The following is a 24,798-nucleotide window of genomic DNA, read 5'->3' as shown; positions in this document are numbered from 1 at the left end:
TCCAGCTTATGTTCAAAAACATAATGCCCCATCCCTTCAATTTCAGAGGGAGAACCTTCTGTGCCATCACCATTCATTTCCCATTTCGTCTACTTTACTCTTGTACATATGTTGTGGGTTTAAGAGTCTTTTGCATTTGTTCTGTGACGCCTTTTTTTGAATGGACTGTTTTAAAATGGAGGCCTACTTTTCTGGTTTGGGACTCCTAGTGGTTATGGCATCCCGCAGTGCTTCATGATGGCCACCAGGACACAGCCACCTGATGTTTTAGAGCAGTTTCAGCATGACACTGTGTACAAGTCTGTATTTTCCAAGGCCATAGGAAACTTACTTTCATAGCCACTCCAGGTTTGGGAGCAGAAACGCTGAAAACCCTTTTGTTTAGAAGTCTGAGTGGCTTGTGGGGGGACCTTTTTTAGAGTTTGCATGCCAGCGCACGACCTGACGCTGTGAAACAGAGAGAGGGGGGAGCTCCCGGAGGCCGTGCGCTGGAGGACGGTGTTTGCTAGCACTAGGGGGAAAGAGAAAATGCATGGGAAAGTTTCGTCTTCTCTAGACTATCTAGCATGCAGAGTGTAGTGTGTGGAAACAGTGTATGACATTGCTGTATCAAAGTTGTAAAATTAAGCATTATTTATTGAAAACTATGTATTTTTTTGTAAAAACCTGATCACATAGAGAATATCAGTGGCTTGTGCTTGTGCTTCAGTGGAACCAGCCTCTTGACCCACTCTCCTTGGTATGCAGTGTTCTTGCTCAGGGTTGAAAAGAGTATGCCCCAATGTCTCTTTTGCAAGAGTTTTTCACAGAGGAATACATTTGTTCAAAAGACTCTAATAAAATTGTGTGATCGATCTGCACTTGTGGTTTTTATGTGACTTTTGTTCCAGTTTTGCATTTGATGATAACTGCTGTTCAGTTCCTAAAGAGTTGTCTTGCAAGCTGATATCACCGACAGGCTTGAGATGCTGGGCGTCAGCCCGGAGGGGAGTGAACCCCTCGGAATGCCCTGGGCGGGTTTGAGAGGTTTGAGCTGACGATTGGAAGAAGCACGGTAATGACGTCTTTCGAGATTTTTAATTGGCTAATCGAGTGAATAAAAGCATAGACAGAGTATAGAAGGGTAGATTAACATGTTTTGTCAGAAATGCTTGAAATAGAAAATGAAGGAAAAAATATCAGAGGCAGTTGCTGCTATTGAATTCAATGCCAGCAAACTCCATTTCTCTTTTTTTTTCTATAAACAATTTACAGTGTAAATGTATTTTGACATAGAAATCATTCTGTATTGAGATTCTTGATATAAAATACTTTTATGGAAGCCTGTAAGTGATCCTTCGAATTATTATCAGATTTTTTAAAAGATGTGTTTACATGGTGAGTGTTTGTTGTATATTAAATTTGGTTTTGTAGAAACGTTTGTGTTGTGTTTAACAATTTCCAAGTGCACAGTTAACACGACCACTCAGGTTCTTAGTTATACCAATTTTCACTGCAAACCAAAGAACCGATTTCAGACCTATCTATGGCAACTCGGTCTCATCACTATATAATATATTTAGTGTTTTAACTTCGTTCCTGACTATTTTAACATGTCTTTCACCTTGGTAGGATTTTATTTTTGTTTATATTTTGAAAGAAACAAAAAATAGACCCTGTGTAAGTTTCACCTAGTAAAAATAGTCCCTTGCAATTAGCATTAAAGGGTCCTGAATGTGTTTCAAATTCCTCCTGGGGCCTCCTGGGACTGTTTATTATACGACTTACCTTTCAATGATGTGGGTTTTTAAAAATAGAAATTATTTTTAATTCAATAGTTAAGTTTATTGAAGAGACATGTCTGGCTAAAATGCCCCTGGTAGGACTTTTAAGAAAACATAAAATGTGAAAACTTTGACTTTGCTATTCTCCCAGCAAATCTGAGAGTGAAAGGGAAAAATGGTGTACCCTTCCTCCAGCGATGGCTTTTATAAAGTGCCATAGAAGTAGTACACCTGGACAGAATGTCTTGACTTAATTATGGATGATAATATTCTCGTTGGAAAATACATTGGTTCTATCCAAAAGTAAATGCTTTCATGGCAAGCGTAGCTTGGTGAGTTTGAAATAAGTGAATCCTCATTTTGACATTGGTTCAAGCACATATGACTTCATTAAAAATATGGTTCCTTTTGATATTTTGAGAACAGTGGGAGTGGAAGGAGGCCATAGCAGGACAGCTCACATCACTCTGTGTTTTGTCATCTGATAGGACTGAATTGCAGAGCTCAAGTTTTGTCATCTGTGATCAAACTGGATCTAATCATAATAGGCAGCACATGAGTAAATCTGAAAAAAATCAGAAGATTGACCCTTTAGATTTCTCTTTCTATGAAATAATCACCAGTGTGTATTGAGCTTGAGATTACGTACCGTAGGTGCCAATCATTTGCTGCCCTCCGTATCCCATTCTACAGGACTTGCGAACTCCCTTTTCCAGCTGGACTAAGTGAGCACGCTCTGCCCAGTGCCCCTGACCGGGTGGCTGTCAACTAAAGGGTAACTCGTGGATGATGGGCTTGGTTGTAACTGGGAACTCTTGATCTCCTCAAGAGTCAAGCTGAATTGGTCAGACTCCTTCCACCCAGATTTGGGGTTGAGAAATGCAGATTAGCCTAGTTCTCTGCAGGATTTGAGTTGAGAGGTCATGAGGGAATCTTAGGGCTGGAGTAGCCATTACAAGGTGGAAAGAGGACAACAAAAACAAAGAGAAAACCTGCAAGACAGAAACGGGGAAGCCAAGAAATCACGAGGGGAGAACGATATGGCCCCTGAAAGAAGGAAGCCCCTCTCTCTGGGGACAGGAGGTCCCTGTGGCTTTGCAGTTTATTACAGTAGATCACTGGCTACTAGCAGCCTACCCAATAGTTATTTGGCCATTTTTCTTAACTAACAAAAACTTACTTTGATTTGAATGGCAATATGAACAGCCAAAAAACTACCTTCCTTTGCTCCTTTGCAGAGAGGTGACCCATGACATGGTTCTGACCAAGGAGATGTTAGTGAAAGCTGTTCAGTGAGAGCTACAGGACAACACCTCAACAGGGAAGGTGGGCATGTGCCTCTCTGCATTTGCTCTTTCCTTCCATCTGGGATATAGACATGATGGCTGGCGTTCCAAGTGTGAGCATGAAGCAGAGGGAAAAGGAATTCCAGAATCTTCAACCAGCTGCCAAATCGTCGTCAACCACTGCCCGTGTTTGGGTAAGTCACAGTCACTCAGATTTTCTCTTAAACGGGGTCAAAGCAAAACCATAATAAACCCTTATTTCCCGGGATTATTTGAGTGGATCTGTTTTAACCCAATGAGTAAAACTAAAAACAGTTTAAGTAGACAAAGAGAGAGGATGATGTGTTAAGTGTTGAAAAGCTTAGTAAAACTCACAAAAGTTGAAGGAAAATTTTTTAAAAAATGGTAAAGAGAGAAAGAAATGTCAAAGTTTTTCACCGTCACGAACAGGACATTGGATTTACCCACTTAAATTTTAGGATTATTTTTGAGAAATATTTATATCCAAGATTTGTTTGAGAATTACTTGACATTTGTAGGGCTGTTCAACTTCAGGTTGATACATGATCTGTCATTCATCCTCGTATCTCAAGCGTCTCAGGACTCCTTTCCAATAAGTAGCTCTTCTAGGATCACTCTCCCTCATGACAGCCCTTCTCATTGCCGGATTAAGTCTTATTTGACTCGGTATATGGCATCTTAAAATGAAGAGGTCCTCAAATACTATTTATTCCTATTTTGTCCCTCAAAGTTAAAATTTTGGTTTTCTAACTCGTGGAATGTCAAGAATAACAAATTAGAGGAGTGAATACAGAACCTAAAGAAGCAGCCAGCAGCAAAGAAGACGATGGAGAAAGAGAAGGGGAAGGAGAAGAAGAAGACAGATTAACAAGGAAGCTACAAAAAGCGAACAAAAAGGAGCTGGCCCGGTGGCGTAGTGGTTAAGTTCGCATGCTCTGCTTCAGCAGCCTGGGGTTCACGGGCCCAGATCCCAGGCGTGGACCTACACACTGCTCCTCAGGCCGTGCTGTGGTGGCGACCCGTATACAACATAGAGGAAGATGGGCACAGATGTTAGCTCAGAGCTAATCTTCCTCAGCAAAAAAAGGAGGATTGGCAGTGGGTATTAGCTCAGAGCCAGTCTTCCTCACACACACACACACACAAAAAGTGAACAAAAAGCTTAAAGTCTTGGATCATTTTGTGTGAGGACAAACAGCTCTACTCAAGCGATCCCTGGGTGTATCATGTATTTTATCACATTACAAAAATCAGTGTTTATAATACTGACACTAAGTCATCAAAGAAAAGCTTAAGTTGTGTTTGTTATGGCCTATTTAACAAGACAGGGAAATATGAAATCTTTTCTTAAATACTGAACATAATTTTAAATCAAACCAAGAAGTTCTGGAAGAATCACTTTTGCCTAAACCCTTTCCACTTGCTAGTGTTTTATAAATAGAAGTATTTTTGGCCCAAGAGCTAGCAGGAGATAGTACAAGTAAAGAGCCTTTGCTTTAGGGGAGCACATAAGCCAAGGAAGCAAAACAGAAAATAGTACCTGGATCTACTGGTGAAGCCTCAGCAGAACAGCCCACCCTGAGTGACTCAGATCCCCCGTTTCAGTCAGAGTCTGTATAACCCAGAAAGGAGAACAGATAAGATGGGTTACAAAAACTCACTGAGAAAGGAATTTGGGCCGCATCATAAAGGCGCTGAGGGTTTGGGTGGTAGAGAGGGAGAGAAGGCCTTTCCAAGTGGAGGACCCAGGGGTGAAGCCTGCCGGACTCTCGAAATGGCCAGTTACCTCAGCAGAGCTGGCGGCGACCTGGCTGCCGTGGCCAGTGACCCCGAGGTGAGTGAGAGCAGCTGACCTAGTGAGGGTGACCACGGAGGGCCAGGGGGCAGGAGGATGAATACCAAATGAGAGAGAGGAAAAGGAATCTCCCTGTGTTTCGATCAAGGAAAAGAAAGGAGAGTCAGGAGAAAGGAACAGTAGAGTCTGTAAATCTGATTTTTCACTTGGTTGATGTGACACTGATGGGCATGGAGAAGCAGAGGAGGAGGCTGCTTGAGAGAGAAGATCATGAGCACTTTCTTTGTGACATTTAATATTTTAGTCATTGGAAAAAACAACTGTAGAGAAATGTCCTTGAAGTGAAGAGTTCGCCTGGGATGATCCCAGTTAATGCCTGTGGGCCTGGCCTGAGTGTCCACAGGGCCTCCTCTCTCGCCACGTTTGTCCCGTCTGGAAGGGAAGTTCCCTGTGTTGTCCCCACAAGGGCAGAGTCAGGAGCAGAAGAGCCCAGGCACAGCCCTAGGAGCCCAAGCTCTGTGTCTGGATAACCTGCTTTCCAGTCTCAGCTCTGCTGCTTTCTGTCTCGTATCCCTGGAGAAGTTGCTTAACCACGCTGTGCTCCCAGGTCATCTGGGCGTGACCTGGGAGCTCCAGCGTAAGCTGTTGTGAGGAGGAGAGGAGATCCTTGGCTCACAAAAAAACTCAGGAAATCAAAGATATTGTCGTCTGGGCCATCAGCGTGTGAGGGCAGGGACCATCTGCCTTTCGAGCCCTGCGTCCCCGGAGCCTGGCCCAGAAGCCTGGTGGGAGATCCTGAAATGTGCACTGAATGAACAAGTCGGAAGTGAAAGCAGAATCAGAAAGCTCTTGTCCTGGGTCCTGGGCAGACGTCTGGGAGGAGCATTGAGTGGCAAATCCTTGAGAGTCAGGAAGAGGCCCCATGGTGACTAAGCAGAGTGTCAGGGCAGAAGCCTGAGCTGTTCAGTTCTCAAGAAGAAATCACCAGCAGAAGGAGCTTGGCGTCCATGACTTTCTCTCCAGTGTTGTCCCTCCTCTTAGGAGAAGAAGATGAATTATGGCACTTTACTGATGTGACAGGAGATGGCTTCTGGAGCAGGGTTTTCAGCCACAGTTTCCTGCTGTGACACACTTGAAAGACGTCATTCACGTGTTTAATAGATGAGACCTCTTAAAAACACAGCAGAGAAGTAATTTAAATAGTGAGACAAAATCTCACAATTACTGTAGTAATTACCCCAGCCAGCAAGGCCATATGGGAATGGCTGGTCACTTTGCATTGCTCTGTAGCCAACCTATGGGTCAAAGACAGCTCTGGGCATTGCATCCATCAAAGATGCCCATAGGATGGAAAAGGGTGGGAGTTAGAAATGATTTTTGATACATTGTGATTTTTAAAATAATTCAGTGGTCTCCAAACTGTAGCATGCTAGCAATTACTAGTTAGACAATCTTTGTGAGAGCCCTCGTAAAGCACTGCCCGGCGGCACCAAGAAGTCGTGTTCTGGTGCAGCGGTCTCCAAAAGAGCTAGCAGCATCCTCGGAATCGTGCGGGATCCTCTGAGGGAGGATGGGAAAAAGGAGTCATGCTTCATTTATATTTATTTTCTAGGGTACAAGAATGAAGAGATTATCCTTTATTAACATTTAAGGATTGGGTTAACAGTAATACATGTATATAATTTTAAAAATAATGCATGTATTGGGAGTGCCTGCTCAAAAATTTTAATGGCTAGAATTGCATGATGAGACAAGATTAGAGGCCTCTGTTCCGGAGTAGAGAAGAGATGATATGCTATATTGTCAAGGACGGCGGGTGAAGAAGCAGAGGGGTGTCTTCCAACTCTGTTGAGTCCCCAGGTCAGCTGTGTGATATTAAGTAACTTACTTTGCCTCTCTGATTCTCTGTTTTTTTGTTTGTTTGTTTGTTTTTTGGTGAGAAAGATTGGCCCTGAGCTAACGTCTCTTGCCAATCCTCCTCTTTCTGCTTGAGGAAGACTGGACCTGAGCTAACGTCTGTGCCCCTCTTCCTCTATTTTGTATGTGGGACACCGCCACAGTATGGCTTGAGGAGTGGTGTAGGTCCATGCCTGGGATCCAAACCCGCTAACCCCAGGCCGCCTAAGTGGAGCACACTGAACTCAACCACTACGCCACTGCGCCGGCCCCCTGATTCTCTGTTTTTTCGTGCATAAATTGGTGGTTGAACTAGATCATATTTGAGGTTCCTTTTAGGTCTAACAAATAATACAAACAGCTACTAATTCTTTACACTCAGAGTGTGGTTTGGAGGCGTGCGTATAAACTCCTGCTCTCAGAGCCAGCAGGTGATGTAAATGAGGGCGAGGGTAAGACAGCCAGATGCCGCATGGCCTGTGGAAGCAGAGAAAGGCGAGCCCTAACAGAAGTTGTTCCCATTCAGGACACTCAAACCCCCAGGGCCAAACCAAATGGCCATTGGCCCCATGTTTTGTTTTGTTGTTTGGGGGCCAGTCTGTGGTTTTGAAGGCCCTGCTTACTCTGCTCCAAGAGAGAACTGCTGTGTCATACTTCATAAAGGGAGAGAACAGAAGCAATTATTTTTCAGGCCAGCAAATTCTCAAAATCAGGTTTGATATAATTTTTTGAAAGAGAATTTTTTTTATATTGCCATTTCAGTTGACAAACTTCTTTAACTGAGAAAACATAAACATATTTTAGCTTTAATATAGATACCGGAACATTTCCTGAAACACGAATCTGCTTTCCAAACTAACCAAACAAACATCAAAATCACACAATCAAAAATACAGACTTCTGGGCCCATTTCCCAAAATACTGATTCAGTGTGTTTGGAATGAGACCCAGAATCTATGTTTTTATCACTGTGTCCAGCTGATTCTGAGGCTCTTGGGCCACAGGCCAGCTTCTGAGACCCATGGCCCTAAATCAGTGAGAGAATCACAAAAGACAAAAATCGTTTTGCCAAAATTCAGCGTCTCAGGGTCAAGTAGTAAGATTTCCATTAATAAACACACCCTGTCTTTCTGCCTCTTTTCTGTGGCCATGCTTCTTCTGTGAAATTTTATGGAGTGTTGAGTGTTGAGCACACAGCTGCAAGATGATGCTCACCTTCAGGGTCTTCGTGGTCAGCTGAGCAAGAAGCCGCCTGCCATGTTCACCACACACCGAGAGCTGTGGCTGAGGTGAGCGCAGGGCCTGGATCGGGAAGGCGAGGAAGATGACATGAGGGTCCTGGAGCTCACCTGGAAGGAGGAAAACAGAGGTGGGCTTTGTAGGCAGCGCCCGTGTGGGGAGTTGGAAACCATGAACATGCCCCAGAACTGCAAGCTGTTCACTCTCCATGGAGCCACAGCCGGGGGGATAGTGGGGTACAGCCTAGGGGACCAGGAAATACTTGCCGGTTGAATCCTTGGTTTTGTTCTGGCACGGGACGCTTGTCTTTTGAGTTGGATCATTGGTTTGTAAACCTCTTTATGTCTCCTCCCTCTTTCTGTGATTCTTGCCTGCCCCCACCGTCAGACTTGAAATCCATATTTCACAGAGGCAGTCTGAGAGTTGGTATAAATCAAACCAAATTAAATCTATATTTTAATTTTTCCATTGCTTGCTCATTGAGTGACATTGCCATGGTGGTGGGAGACGGGGAGGAGTTGAGAAAATAAAGAAAAATTGGAAACCTTATAGGCCTGTGAATAATGAGCAATTCTGAATATTTAGCATAGTTCTGATACTGACAACCTCTCAGTCCATTTTCTCACCTGAAAAGTGGGGCAATAGCACAGTGGCAATGCCACTGATATCGTAAGGACGGCAATGAAAATGATGGCAGTTTTCATATAACGGCCAAGTGTTAATATCACTCAAGCTTTGTGTGTTTGGATTTTTCCCCACCTGTCAAGTAAGGATCATAATCCTTGCTTCATAAGGGTGTTCTGTTTCTTAATTAACACTTACAAAGCTTTCTGAGGCCTGCTGGCTTAAATTAATTTGCATTAAAACTGGCTTCCAAGGATAGGAAGCCCTGGAACGGGGTACTAAAGGAGAGGGAAGAAAAGGAGAAATCCACGTGAGGATGGACATCTATTAGATGCTTTAACATACAAAATAAAACAAAAGATGGAGATGTTCTGCTAGAGATAACAGAATAAAACAAGGATATTTCCCACATGATTACGGGCAAAAGATCAAAAAATAACAAGCCCCTGTGTAATTTAAGGGGAATTATTACCTCCTGAAGACAAGAGATTGTTGTTGGAAGACTTCTTAGAATTGGAATGTCAATACAGATGCACACACGAGACAGAAAGCACAGGAGAAGATGGTTTGTACATCAGAATGATTTCTCATGCTAACGAGAGACGAATTAACAGTGACTAGTGGTGTTTATATGCCTCAGATAGGAAGAGGAATGGAAGACACAGGTGCAGTTACAATGGGAAGCTGCTGCCCATTGACTAGACTAGATCTGAGCAAGAGCGGGCAGTGGCTTCAGAAGAACCAAAGGACAGATCAAAAGTCCAAAGTCAGTGGGAAACTTGGTAAAATAGAAAGCATTTGAGAAATTGGCCTGGTGCAGAAAACACAGCTTATACTCAAGCTATACAGAAACCCAGATGAGTGACATAATCTGGGCCCTTCCAGTATCACCCACTGGCTTGCTAGAGGTGGTGCCCATGTGGAACCTATGCCAGCAGAAGTTGCACAGTTGGCCCAGACAGTGGTCTGGGAGAGTAACAAACAGGACACCTCAAAGAACTACAGGGAGGCCATGGAAGCATCTTAGTACTGATGGGGGCCACCACTCTTCCCATCGAATCCCATTTGCAGAATTACTCTTTTAAGGTAGCTCGATTAGAAGGCGTATAGTCAAGATTCTCCAGAGAAACAGAACCAGTAGGATGTGTGTATAGAAAGACAGAGGTTTAGTAAAGGAACTGGCTCACATGATTGTGGAGGCATGGCAGGTGCACAAAAAAAAAAAAAAAAAAAAAAAAAAAAATCTGGTGGGGTAGACCAGCAGGCTGGAGGTTCGGAAAGAGTTGCAGTTCCACTCTGAAGGCTCAGGGAGAGCCGACGTTGCAGATGAAGTCTGAAGACAGTCTGCTGGCAGAATTCCCCCTTGCTTGAGGGGGGTCAGTCTTTTTGTTTTCTTAAGGCCTTCGATTGATTGGATGAGGCCTGCCCACATTATGATGGACAGCAATCTGTCTTACTCAAAGTCCACTGGTTTAAATGTTATTCTCATCCAAAACATCCTTACTGAAACATCCGGAATAGTGTTTGGCCAAATATCTGAGCACTTTGATCCCTGCCAAATTGACACCTAAAATGACCCATCACAGAAGGTAAGAGCAGAGGCCTATTATTCGAGTAAGGGAAAGAATGTGAAAGCACTCTGCCTCCTAAAACTATGGAAGTCTGCCTTTAAGAGGTAGTCAATACCATGGAAGTATTTCCAAATACTTTTTGACACGCTTTAGCAACCTAAGGAACACTATATATGATAAGTCAGGCCTTTTGTAAAGCCCCAACTCCCTAACCTGGCATTCAAGGCCTCTTTTACTTGGTCCCAAACCATTTCCCCAAATTAGATTTGCTTTTACTTACCTTTTGGGGAAGTTCTCATTCTGTGATACTAGTCTCTATCTATTGCCCCTTGCATGTGTAACTTCCTGTTTATTTTTGCCCCTTTTCTTTCTGCATTTCTTCAGGGCTCCATTGACAATTGCAGGTGAGATGTTACTGTGGAAAGGAGCCTGGCCTGAGAACAAGAGTGCTAATCACGATGGAGCGCTTACTGGGTATGAGGCACTATTCTTGTGGGTTCCCGCTAGATAGCTTATTCCATCTTCACGGCCATCCGATGAAGCAGGGGTTGTTACTGTTCCCACTTTGCAGGTGAGAACTCAGTAATTTGCCGAAGTTCTCACAGCCAGTAAATGATAGAGCTGGGGTTGGACCCAGGCAATCTGGCTTCTGCAGATTTGGTGTCTGCCTCTGTCCCTACCTTCCTCATGGATATGGATTAGAAGTCATCCTTTGATTCTGTAGTATGGACAGTTGAACTACCCAAGATGCTCAATCCCATCTTTCCCGTGAAGGTCTCTGTGGTGGGCACTGTGATTACATTCTCAAAACCCTTCCCCCTCCACTAGGTAATTCTGACCACCACCCCAGCCCTTCCCTCCCCACCCTGTGGGACGGGGATTTGGCTCTTACCAGAGTTATCAATATAATACCAACTGCTTGCTACAGTATTGGTCAGAGATGGGCAGATGGTCTGACTCAGGCCAAGGAAAGAGGCTTGCTCGCCCCTTCTGGTTGGTAATAGAAAGTTTTGAAGCCTGGAGTGGCTGCATTCATGTTGCCCTCAAAGGGAAAGCCAGACTGAAGCTAAACCTGATGCCATAAGAGGCAAAGCAGAGAAACCCAATACGAGTTGATGTTGTTAGGCCTCAAGGGCGAACAAACCTGAAGCCACCTTACCTGTGGAAGTCTCAGGTGAGCCTGTAAGTCCCGGCCTTGGCCTTTGGTTCAGCCAGTCCGGGTGGGGTTTGCATTCCGATGTTAAGAGTGTTCCAGTACATCCGCTCCTGATGGCTTAGCCGTCTCTCTTTTCTCTTAGATTGCTGTTAGCTATTTAACTCATTGCTAATTTGCTGTAATCATAGTCTGCCACTTCCCTTGAATGCCACTTACCGTTTATGGTAAGATATTAGATATTTCATTTCAGATTTGTGCCTTATTTCTTCACCTAGATTGTAAGCCAAGGTCTTTGACTCCTTCCAGGAATCTGTAATAGTAGTTCCTTATTAAGAATGTATTTTGGGGACCACATAACATAATCACACTGTCTTTACCTAAACATGTCTAGGGTAGCAACTAAAGAAGAATGGAGGAGTGATGGCTTTGATGTGGTTGAGTTTAGAATTGAGATGATTCCTGGTGTCCTGGTTTGTCTGGGACTGAGGGGCTTCCTGGGACTGAGACTTATAGGGCTAAAACCCAGAAAGCCCCAGAATAATCTGGGGCAAACCAGAATAATCTGATCACCATTGGCAGTACTGAACCACATTCATTCAGTCCAGCCATAAGGACTGCAGGGGATAAAAATGTCAGCGGTTGCTGTAATAGCATCTTACAGTTAGAAACGCGGTCTCAGGCCACCCAGAGTCTTGGGCCAGGTTTGCCAACAACAATAATAGCTGCAATATAGTAAATACCTTCTATGTGCCAAACATTATCCTCTTTTTGAAACTTCTCCATCTTTGCAAAACTGATATTATTTGATTTTACAGAGGAAGCCGTGCAGCCTGGTGGGCACAAGGCAGCACAGATCGTCAAATGGCAGCACCAGCACCCAAACCCAGACCTTCTCAGGTCGAGAGCCTGTCTACTTCGCCACTGTGCCAGTCCCTGACCCTAATCAATAATCTGGCTGTTGTGATGACATTACTTCCTTCTGGAAAACTCTTTGCTGCTGCTGTATTGTTTTGGGCTTGTGACTTTTAAGTTCTTAACAAGCTTTTGTGGAATGAATGAATGAACTGGGAAATACCATATCTCCTCTCATTTACACAGAATAAATCTCTTAGGAAAAGAGGGTTGGGGTTTGCTTTATGTCTGAGAGGAGATGCTGTTGAGTGACTTACCGAACTGCCAGGGATGTATGCCTTCAGCGGTGTGATTGTTAATTACGCTGACTACTGTGGGCCACAGCACTTTGTTTTATAGGAAAAGCCATCAAGAACTTTTAGAGACAATATTAAGGAACTCAGAGTGGACCCTGGGACGGTTAATTTTCATGTCAACTCGACTGGGCTAAGGGATGCCCGGAGAGCTGGTAAAACATTATTTCTGAGTATGTCTGTGAGGGTGTTTCTGGAAGAGATGAGCATTTGGATCAGTAGACTGAGTAAAGAAGAGCATCCTCACCACTGCAGGTGGGCATCGTGCAATCCTTTGAGGGCTCCAAGAGAATAAAAATGTGGAGGAAGTTTGGATTCACTCTCTGTCTGACTGCGTGAGCTGGAATGTTCCTCTTCTGCCCTCGGATGTCGGAGCTCCTGGTTCTTGGGCCTTTGGACTTGGGGACTTGCACCCAAGTTCTCTCTGGTTCTCAGGCCTTCGGCTTCAGACTGAATTAAAGCACCAGCTTTCCTGGTTCTCCAGCTGCAGTTGGCGGATTGTAGCATTCTCAGCCTCCATAATCTCCTGAGCCAATTCCCATGATAAATCTCTTATATGTCTCTCTATCCTATTGGTTCTGTTTCTCTGGAGAGCCCTGACTAATACAGGCCTCCAATCATATTTCTAAAGCCTACGGGCCGGCCCCGTGGCTTAGTGGTTAAGTGCGCGTGCTCCGCTGCTGGCGTCCCGGGTTCGGATCCCGGGCGCGCACTGACGCACCGCTTCTCCGGCCATGCTGAGGCCGCGTCCCACGTACAGCAACTAGAAGCATGTGCAGCTATGACATACAACTATGTACTGGGGCTTTGGGGGAAAAAATAAATAAGTAAAAAAAAAAAAAAAAAAATTATTAAAGCCTAAATACCCAGAATGACTTTTCTCCTACTTCCAACTAGTTCCATTCTTGAAAACTCTCAACTATGTAAAATATATTACTTGATACAGAATCAGTAAATAATATTAATTATTAAGAAAAATATTTGGTAATTTTTCTTAGTAGCTTAAGCTTGATTTTTTTTTTTTTTCCCGAGAGGTAAGACTTAAAATCAGCTAAGGAAAGAAAGCAACTATGGCTTTATTTCAGTGACCACTGGTAGTTCTATTTGCTTTGATTTTTTTTTTCTTTTTATGTTGGTTATTTTTCTTTTAGTTTGTCAAGGCTTCTAATAGTCTTCAGAATGAAAGATACCATGTAATGAGTCTTATTATTATATTTAATGCATTTTTGTAGTTAACGTTTTAAAAACAAAACATGTAAAAATCATTCATTTCATTTCCTAGATGGAAAAATATAAACATATTAGCATAGCCATAAATTTACTACGCCATAGATAGAAAATTAGTACTCAATACATAATGTAGGTAAATAATGGGGTAAGAAAATATGATGGTTTACAACAAAAAAATAAAAATACTCATGGTTGCCCACATAATTCTATTTGAACTACTCTAATTAGTCCAAAAAAAAAAAAAAATCACAAGAAACAGCAGGCAATAAGCTTTGAGGGATTGCCTGATGCCAAATGTGACTCTTGCTACTTTTGAAATAGTTGGTTTTCCCATTAGCAAGATTCAAAAAATGCTAATAAAATATTTACTAGCTATTACTTTTCTTGACCTATTAGTGGAGTTCACTAATGGACTCAGGCTTCCTAAATGGAAAGTTATGTATTTCTTTAGCGTCTAAGCCAGTGTTCCTCGTGTATGGTGTGTCTAATATTTTCTCAACTATAAGCTCGTGCGCTTTTCAAGGTCGCGTTTGGTACTGAACGATAGGCACTGTCATGTAGCACATACCCCAGGAAGCTGGGGCTCTTAGGTACAAGCAGTAGAAATCCACTCTAGTCAACGAATAGCAATAGACAAATGTATGAAACTTCCAGAAGGCTGCAGAATCCGATTTGGAAACAGAGAACCAAAGAAGGCTAATAGCATCTAGCACCAAGCCCAAAACCACTCCCCAGGCTGGAAACCCAAAAACACTCCACTGCTGAAACTGTCCAACAGGGCCGTCCTGGCTGCTTCAGGGAAACACCAGCTTCTCATAGCTCACCTCGTCTATGCCAGGATTCAACGTGGGACACTTCCACTGTTCCCACAGCTGTGACTGCCCCAGAAATGCTACATCACTGCCACCATGGGCATATCTCCACATTTCTGATTCCAGGTTCAGAATAGGTGCATCTAGTTGTCTGGGCACGTGTGTCTTGGTCTTGGTCTTTTTTAGCTTCTACAGTGAGAGGCAGCAATATTTCCATGTAGGGAATTTCCCAAAGATGGGAAGAGGATTTTGATGCTGGGAGAAATAAAAAAAGACAAATAGACAAACATCACATATATGTGTTTTTGTGTGTAGGTGCACATACACAAACACACGTGATTACAGACATATAATTTATGCTCTCGTTTGCAGAGCTTTTGTATCAGTTTTAATCTGTATCTGTAAAAAGAATTTGGGAGCTCTTCTTTCTGCATAGTCTAGGCAAGTTTAACTAGCACCAGAAACCTCCCATGAAACCCTCTTATTATTTGAAGTGGCTTGAAAGGAGGGAAATAGAATTAAAACACGGGGCCAGCCTGGTGGCGTAGCAGTTAAGTTGGCGTGTTCCATTTCGGCTGCCCGGTGTTTGCCGGTTCAGATGCTGGGCATGGACCTACTCACTGCTCATCAAGCCGTGCTGAGGTGGCGTCCCACATAGAAGAGCTACAACTCTACAACTATGATACACAACTATATACTGGCACTTTGGGGAGGAAAAAAGAAAAAGAGGAAGATTGGTAACAGATGTTAGCACAGGGCCAATCTTCCTCTAAAAAATAAAATCTAAAAAAAAAAATTAGTCCTGGAGAAACATTGTCAGTGCTGTGAAATTTAAAAAAATAAAAGAATTGAAACAAATTTATTTGGATATCTTTTGTATCCGTACATTAGAGAGATTTTGGAATACAGGAAATCATAAAATAGAAAATAAAAAGCACACACAATTACACCCTCAGCATCAACCACTAGTCAATATTGATATAATTCTGTCCTCTCTCTCTGTACACACACAAGTGCATACACACACTCACACACGTATACATGGTATTACAAAATTCACAGCATGCTAAATATTATTCTGCATCTCTTGCTTTTATTCTTCTAATATTGTAGAGTAGGCTTTTGATATTAATAATATTTTCAAGATTAATTTCAAAAGATTAACATAATATGTTTTCACTATGATTTAATTAACCTTTCCCTTATTGCTAGGCATGGTATGTAGTTTTTACAGACAGATCTTTTGAATGTATCTCCTCAGTGGGATTCTACCAGACAGAATAGTTTTGTGTTGGGTCTAGCCGGGTGGCACAGTGGTTAAGTTTTCAAGCTCCGCTTTGGCAGCCCCGGGTTTACAGGTTTGGATCCCGGGCATGGACCTACGCACTGCTTATCAAGCCATGCTGTGGTGGTGTCCCATATGTAAAAGTAGAGGAAGATGGGCATGGATGTTAGTCCAGGGCCAGTCTTTCTCAGCAAAAAGAGGAGGATTGGCAACAGATGTTAGCTCAGGGCTAATCTTCCTCACAAAAAAAAAAAAAAAAGAATGGTTTGTGATGCTCATCGTACGAGGTGTGCATGCACCAGTTCTGGAAGGCACCTGTGCTCTGTGTCAATGATGGGGGGGCTTGCTTTCGCTCACTCATACTTCTGTACTTGACCCCCATGCATTCTGTTTAATGTGTAATTGATCAAGTCATTTATTTAGTTCACTAACAAAATCAGCAGGAAAACAGCAATAAAAAAGGTTGGGTGAAATGTGCAGTTTGTTTGGGGAAAGCAGGTTTTCACTATGTGCTCCAAAAATAATTTCTGAGTTACATTAATGGTGAGAACACTGGAGGGGGCACAGGTGTGACAGGAGGGCTTCACTCCATCTAGGTGCTTGGAAGGGGTCCTCCAGAGGGGGATGGACTCCACATTTGTCAAAATGTGTTTCGAATCCTCATTCTGCCCCCAGCAGCCTCCTAAGAAGACCCTGTACGCCTCTGAGTCTTTGCTGTCTCCTCTGTAAGAAGCAGGTGCTGAGAAAAGCCACCGTGTGTGAATCTGTGATTACCTTGAGAAAAGCCTGTTGGGCACCAGGGCCATGACCATCGGTTTCTGGGTGCTGGCTCTGAACGCCACACCAAAGGCCTCCACGCTGCTCTATGTAATATATGTATATGTATATGTATATGATATAGTCCTAGACAGACAACAGTGCGCAAGAAATCAGAAACCATGAATTAGAGCTTTGCAGACACAGGAAATAATTGGCTGCATACCTTTTTTTTTTTTTTTCCTGTGAGGAAGATCAGCCCTGAGCTAACATCCATGTCAACCCTCCTCTTTTTGCTGAGGAAGACCGGCTCTGAGCTAACGTCTATTGCCAATCCTCCTCCTTTTTTTTCCCCTTTTTCTCCCCAAAACCACAATAGATAGTTGTATGTCATAGTTGCACAGCCTTCTAGTTGCTGTATGTGGGATGCCACCTCAGCATGGCTGGACAAGCGGTGCGTCGGTGCGTGCCCGGGATCCGAACCCGGGCCACCAGTATCGGAGCGCGCGCACTTAACCGCCAAGCCACAGGGCCGGCCCCAGCTGCACACCTTTTAGTCAAGAACACGTGTTTTTCAGTGTTTCTAGGAACTGAAGTGCTTGTATACAACAGAACACACTCAGACGGGAAGGTGGCTTTCCACTGATAATGGCGTTCACTAACACTCCCCTCCTCTGGGAGTTACTTCTGTACCCTCAGCTCCTGTAGCCCAACAAGGAACCTGGGGAGAGGACTTCGAGGTTCTCTCCCTACAGGCTGAGGCCTCTGACTAGTTGAAACAGGTAGTGCAAAGTCCGTCCCTCGTGAACATGACTTATGGACGACTTCCTCAGTTCTCACCAACATTGACTCTCATCTTGGGAAGTGTCTCACAATCATACTTGTCTCCTTCAGCCGACACATTTTACCGAGGGCCTCCATGTGACAACTCTGAACTAGGTTCTGGGAAAGAACAGTGAGCAAAACAGACAAAGTGCCTCTTCTCAGGGAATGAGTGGAGGAGACACTAGATAAAAAAATAAATGAATATTAATAGGTGGAGAAAATTTCGGTGGGGTAGGGGTATAGAGAGGGTTTGTGTGAGGGAGGATGAGCTTTGATATAGGCTACAGGACGGTCAGGGAATGTCACTTTGTCTAGGTGACACTGGAACAGAGACCTGAGTGGAGGGTGGGTCCAAGCCAGGAAGGTAGTTGACAGGAGAGCCAGGGAGAGGGTACGGTAAGTGCAAAGGCCCTGAGCTGAAAGTGCATCTGATATATGAGGAAGAGCAAGGATGTTCTCCAGCCTAGAAATAACAAATCAGGAGGAGGCTGTGGCTGTTAAGGGAGATACACCAAAAAACAAGGTATTGAGGAAGGAGATGGAAGAACCGTCAAAGGTAGACATAGGAACTGAGCAAGGATAGCTACTCAGAACCATTTAGTGTGAGTCCAAGTTGTCCCACACCCCTGGAGTCCCTCCAAAGGAGTCACTTTATTGTACACAGCACCATGGATAGCTGATGTTACATGATAAAGCTAACTTGCTAATATGAGTTTATATTTATATCCAACACTCAATTCATCTCAATTCCGAAAGTCTCGCTTCAGCCCTCACGACGTGTGAGACACTAGCCGGACTATGGGAATATGAAGATGAATCATTTAGGATCATCACAGCCCAGAGTGCCCAATCTCACTAGTGAGAAACATGTATAGCTCTGTACTCTGATTAAGAAAACAGGGAAATGATTTATGTATCTTAGGAAGTTCTCAATCCAAAATAGTTTCACTTATATTTAAACTACTTAACACTAAAAGGGTAATCTCAAGTTGCTGGAAAATTCGCTGATGTGGAAATCCTTATTCCCAACAATGTCAGCTAAAAGAGAGCTAAAAGAGATGTATCTGTACATACATACACACTATTATACACATAAACCAATAATTATATAACATTGCAATAATTTCTGAACACTGTCCTCAAATTGATAAAATGCATGCTAAATATTCAACGATATGATTATGTTTCTGCCCTATGACTAAGAATGGGTGACTTGAAGCTTGTGAGCTCAACTAGTCTTCTAAAGGCTCCAAGTCTGTCAAGCAGATCCAGCCGTTGGAAGACACCCGGGTCCCCTCTGAGGATTAGGCAGCCTCGCTCTGCTCCAGCACCCAGTGCTCCCTCGATCTCCCTGAGGAGAAGGACGTGGGCAGTTGTACATTTAGGTGCATTGGAGAGTGAGGCTGTGGCGAGGTAGTGGAGTCAGGGACCCGGTCAATGCCTCTGGGGATGGCTTGCCCTCTCTGTATGAGGCCCTTTGTATGTGATGTGGCAACTCCTGCCTCCAAGAGATGGAGTGAACTTTACCTGGAAATGATGCTCGCAGGGTCCCAGCCGGGCCTCAGGAGGCCCTGTGTGTTTCTGCTTGCCCTCTTGGGGCCCTACCCAGTCTCCACATGAGTAAGCCAGGAGCTGCTGAGGGGAAGAGAGCACACACACCAATGTCAGCCAGCCCAATTGTCCCGGCTGAGGTCCCAGACAGATGGGAGAGCCCAGCCAGGATTATCGGAGCTGACTCATAGCTGACCCACAACCGACTCTAGACCTGTGAAGGAGCCCAGCAGAGAAGCCTCATCCGGCTGAGCCCACACTGAACTGCTGACCCATTCAATCACAAGCTAAGTGGATGGTGGGTGTCTGAGGCCACCAAGTTTTAGAGTGGTCCTTATGCAACAACAGCTTACTGATGCAGCCTCCATTCAGAAATACATCTATATCTACATGCAAATCTATATCCATTTATGTACCAAAGAAGGTGATGACAGAAGAGGAATCACATGCAATATACACACAGATGTAGACTTGCAGAAAGTAGAAATTGTCATAGGCAAAGAAACCAATAGACATATAAATCTCGTCCCTAAAACTACTTTAGTAATTATTTGAAAAATATTGATTCATGTATTTTCACCATCTGAACACCTGAATGAGCGCTAAATGCAAGAGACAGAATCAGTGAGTTTTGGTCCTTTCCCTGAGGTTGGATGAGGAGACACTTGTGTCATACGCTATGGCTTATGAGCATTTACCCATTTGTTATTTTATTTTTAATAAAACACACCTGTGAGATAAAAAGGGCTAGAATCAGCATCCCTCTTTTCCAGATACTCAGAAAGGTTCACGCAAGTTTCCAAGACAGCGCCGAGTGTGGGCGTCAGTGCCGGGCCTCAGGCCCAGTTTGTCTTAGCAAATCCTGCGCTCATTACCCTGCTTCCTGCCAGCGAGTTTGCAAGGATGTGTGTGTTACAGGCTTGACTTTGCTTCTGTCATTGGTGCTGTGGCTGACCCCACTGTTGCATGTATTCCGTTTCCTCACCCTCCTTATTAACACCGTTTCCTGTTCCCGAGAGGTCTGCCCGTGGACTCACTCTTCCTTAATCACTGTCGTGAAGGTGCCCCTCTGGGAAGAGTTAAGATTCATTCTATAATCAGACCTTGACCTCGGGGGATGAAAAGAAAAAGAAATTGGAAAAGAGTAAAGTTTATCATTTTCCTACTAAAGCTGACCTATGTAGATGACATACAGATGTAGAAAACCCATATAAACGTGACACAAATCATAATTTTCTGGTGTAAGCAATTGGTATGTATTACAAGTTGGATTGCATCCCCCTCAAAAGTCATACTTTGAAATCCTAACTGAAGTACCTCAGAATATGACCTTATTTTGAAATAGGGTCATTGCAGTTGTAATTAGCTAAGATAAGGTCATACTGGAATAGGGTGAATCCCTACTCCAATATGACTGGTGTCCCAGTAAAAGGGGAAACTTGGACACAGACACACACACAGAAGAATACGATGTGAAGACAAAGACAGAGGTTGGGGTGAAGCATCTATAAGCCAAGGAACACCAAAGATTACTAGAAAACCACCCGTAGCTACAAGTCCTCCCTCACCGTCCTGGGAAGGAACCAACTCTGCTGACACCTTAATCTCGGACTCCTGACCTCCAGGGCTGTGAGACGATAAATTTCTGTTGTAAGCCCCCACTTTGTGTTACTTTGTTCTGACAGCCCCAGCAAACTAATACAGTATGCTTACTAGTTTATATGTCATTTGCATTAAAAATGGCATGCTTCCTGTTCAGCATGTCCAACTGTGCATCTCCTCCTTCTCCCAAATCCCACAGAAATCCCAGTTACTATGTACCTAGGGAATACATCCATAATTCTGCTAAGAACGTTGGGAGACAAAGCATTCGTGGGTCGGAGACATTGTCACATTTTCAGAAAACCAAAAGGAACTGTTGCGAGATGAAGCAGTGTGGGGAGGCTGCACCTAGAATACGCACAAGAGAAGTCTGCCATACAAGTGCTTCCTTGCTTGCCATAGAGCTGGTATTTTCCGTGAACAGTTTCTAGGTTGGAGAAGTTAGAAAAGTCTGCTCTGCAGCAATGAGTCATGTGTGGATGATATCATATAGTTATGCTTGTCATATCCAGGAAGTGGTTTAAGACATAAAAACTGGATGACAGCTCGAGCCAGTGTCAGGAAGCCACCCTTTCTGCCACTTGCACTGCGGTGTTCCCCCAAAGATGACGTCTCTGCAGTGACAGCTGGAATGTCTTCGGGGACAGTTTGTATATACTGAGGGGACGGAAGAACACACTGAAGTGAGATGGCGGTAACTGAACGCGGGATCATATTACTGCCTTCCCCTCATATGTAGCGTATGAGAAAACTTGACATCATCCAGGAGAGGAGCAGGGGCTGTACCATGAATAAATCATTGCACAAGTGAAAAAGTGGCAGCAGGAATTGCATTTCTTTTGATACAGTATTTACCATATTACCTGAATCAGCATTGCCAGAGATTTTTTTTTCTTCTTCTTGTAGAAAGATGACAGCAATTTTTAAAGCATACTATTTTTATTTAAGTTTATTTCAAATTTTTATATTATTTTTTCTAAAATATCAGGTGAAATGAAGCGAAAGAAGCAACTCTCAATTTCTTTTAGGTGTTAGTTTTCAAGTTTGTAACACAGGGTTTTCAGGAATAACCAATGTAGTTGGGCCTTCTAAGTTTCTTCTACTCAGGAAAGTTACCAAATCAGTCAGGTTGAAGTAAGTGATGCTGTGATGACAAAAAAACAAACAAAAAAGACCCCTGAATTTTCAGTGGCTGAAAACAACAAGGTTAATTCTTGCTCATATCCCCAACCATCACATCAGCCCAGGCCTCTATTCCACACATCCCTCCAGGGCCCAGGCCACCATTTGAAGCATCGCTGGTTACTATGGCAGAGGGAAACGCCACATGCACTTCCCCGGAAATTACATATGTTATGTCTTCTTGCAAGTCATTGGCTAAGACTAGTCACATGGCCCCACACAACCACACAGGTCCAGGAAGTGCCACTCTGATCAGAAGATCCAAAGCTGCGTGTATTTACTGAGAAGCATTTATGATTAATGCATTATTTAGCTAATTTCTATTTCGTAAAGTGAAAAGTTGTTTTAAAACCTATATCATGTAATGCTAGTCAGCAGGTAAAATGAGATAGGCCACCTGTTTTTATGCAACCATTATCATTTTCTTTGTTTTCTATAACTGAGCACAATTTCTACATCAAGCCTCTATTTTGCCTAGTGGTGGAAACTTACTATTAGAAAATTAGGGTCAGTTTAGTCAAATAGATGTTTATTTAGTTCAGGGTTTTGTATAAATTGTAATGAAGGATTGGCTTCTGTGGCAAAGGGACGTGATTTCTTCAGTAACCTACGTCTGACCACATGTGCATTTTCTGAAATGTACATCATACTTGGCTGGAGGTCCTGAGCGCCTACGCTGTTGGCAATCACTGGATTGTAGGAGCTCTCATAAGGTCCGGCCTTCCAGGTCATGCCTTGTTCTCAGCTACGTGGAAAGGGAAGACAGTTGACTTCTCCCTTTGATAAACTGGGAATGCTCCAGAATGCTGGAGCTGATGTCCACTGCTTTGCTCAGCACCCAATCTGTATGGCACTCAGACCTCGCAGGTGGTTACGAGAGGAATTTTGCACCTTGCTCCCTTTCAGCCTGGTGGATGGGGCTGGGGTGAGGGACCGGAAGCGGGGGAGCGGCTTAGATCCCCCCACAGTGGTGCCGCACTAACTCAGCAAGTATTGGTACAAATCTAGGCTTGACAGCGAAAAGCCAAAAAGCAACTGCTTGTATTCCTTTTTCACATTTTCTTTTATAACAACTGTATTCTGAAGACAGTAAAATTTAGTGTCTAATTTGAATGGAAAGGATGATGAGGTCAAAAGGCATTGTACCACTGCACTGATTAATATTTTAGAACACCATCAAGACACACGTGTAGACATGTCCCAGAAACTGTGTGACCTCAGTAGGGGTTTCCCAGTGTGACAGCTGCAAACCCAGGGATTTCTACAGGCCTAAGATCAAATCTATTCAGCTGTGACCAGTCGCTTAAGATCGGGCAAAATAGTCACCTGTCTGAGTCTTATTTCCCTTGAAAATATTTGATGTGGACTAGTGCCAGCATAGAATGAATACTCAAAAAAAAGTAGTTCTCATTACTATTAATATATTACTATTAATTCCTACTATTAATTTGCTAATGATTAATGGTAGGAGGCTCCACTTGTGACCCATCTCTGTGGAAGGATGGGAATTTGAGCTATATCTAATTTGTAGTTTACAAATGAAATGTAACATAAATTAATTCAAGAAAATCACTGGCTGCAAAGTTCTTCTGTATTGGTATAAACATATAAACAGAACAATTTAAAAATCACTGGCAGGATATGATGTCTGGGATTTTCTTCAAAATAATCCAGTAGATGAGTTATTAATGAAATAAGAGCAGTCATAAATTATTGATTATCGAAACAGAGTCATAGAAACATGGGGTTCATTGTACTTTATTTTTGTGTATGTTTGAAATTTTCTATTATACATTTTTTTAATCACTAGTACACATAACATATTTGAAGCCAAACAGGTGATTACACATTTATGGGTATATTGAGTCAAATCATTTTTATAGAACATTATAGCTTCTCATGAAATTTACATAGCATTTGAAGAACCCAAAGGGGAAAAACTATATATTGAAGGTAACTTTATTAGATAAAATACAGGATAATTATCACTTTATAAGAAATTATTTGTTTTTTAAAGTCTAATGAATTTTAGACTATATATTATATTTATTAGATACATAATTAGATATATAACATATTATATTTATTAGATACATTTATTAAAAATGTCTAATATATTATATTAGAATGTGTCTTGAATACCTCTTGTAGGCTAGTGATTCTGTAAGATTCTTTCTGCACATTATCTCATATCGCTCACAGTGTTCTTTTGTGGGCATAATGGGGATATTCCCATATTACGGGTGAGTAAACCAAGGAACAGAAAGGTTAAGTAACTAGCTTGAGGAAATTCAGCTAATAAATGATGTCATTTTGCCAGGTCTCTCTGGCCCAAAGCCCTTGATTCTTCCACTGTGCATTCTCACTTGGCCGACACAGCTGTTCATTAAACACCTAGAAGGCGTCCTTAAATATGAATCCGTGAATGAGATCATCCAGTTAGGGCAACACTGAGAATAACGCCTTAAAATCAGATGTAGGAGCTGTTTGTTATGGGGAGTGTGGTGTCGGGCTGGTGTGAGTGCTGGCTGTGGAGGCTGCGGGCCTGGGGGTGACACCAGCTGGCACTGCCGGGGGCTCATTAGAACTCCTCCTGTTCTGAGGGCACTGTGTCAAGGCACAAGGTGAGGCCCAAGCCTAAGGGCTCTTGGCACTCAAGGCGCTCCACACTGGGGTTTTGTGCAAGCCTTCTCAGCCCTCAGGGAGCCCAGAGTGACAGCTCCACCCCAGAGGGTTTCCTGCCGGCCTTGGTGGTCAACCTGCCTGCCCTTTGGAAGGAGTGTTAATCCTTGGACTTTGTCCCTCTGAAACTGCGTTTATCACTTGTGTTTATGTGTTGATACAACTGCTTACATTGATTACTGGGTTCGTGTCCCCTCTGTTTAAACTGCTTTTTGGAGGCAGTAGCCCTGTCTCATTAATCTCAGTATCTCTGGCACCTCGCATTAGGCCTGTCAGATGGTTGGTGCTCCGTAAATGTTGTTGCACTGGATTAATGT

At 43.2% G+C, this 24,798-nt stretch overlaps 2 long non-coding RNA genes across 2 annotated transcripts in view; both read left to right on the top strand.

The window, feature by feature from the left end:
* LOC147916037 (uncharacterized) overlaps positions 1-24,798 on the top strand; it is a 62,629-nt gene that overhangs the window by 5,889 nt on the left and 31,942 nt on the right. The window contains exon 2 of the long non-coding RNA XR_015553690.1: positions 3,002-3,243. This is a non-coding gene — a long non-coding RNA (uncharacterized LOC147916037). The remainder of the gene's footprint in view (positions 1-3,001; positions 3,244-24,798) is intronic.
* On the top strand, positions 8,061-15,711 carry LOC147916038 (uncharacterized). The gene is made up of 3 exons (XR_015553691.1): positions 8,061-8,130; positions 10,580-10,669; positions 12,167-15,711. It is a non-coding gene; the product is annotated as an uncharacterized LOC147916038 (long non-coding RNA).

The sequence above is a fragment of the Ceratotherium simum genome, chromosome 11 (assembly GCF_057802395.1).
Source record: "Ceratotherium simum simum isolate JZ-2026a chromosome 11, ASM5780239v1, whole genome shotgun sequence".
NCBI lineage: Eukaryota > Metazoa > Chordata > Mammalia > Perissodactyla > Rhinocerotidae > Ceratotherium > Ceratotherium simum.
The sequence above is the reverse complement of the archived record's forward strand: the minus strand, read 5'-3'. Positions and strand labels throughout refer to the sequence as shown.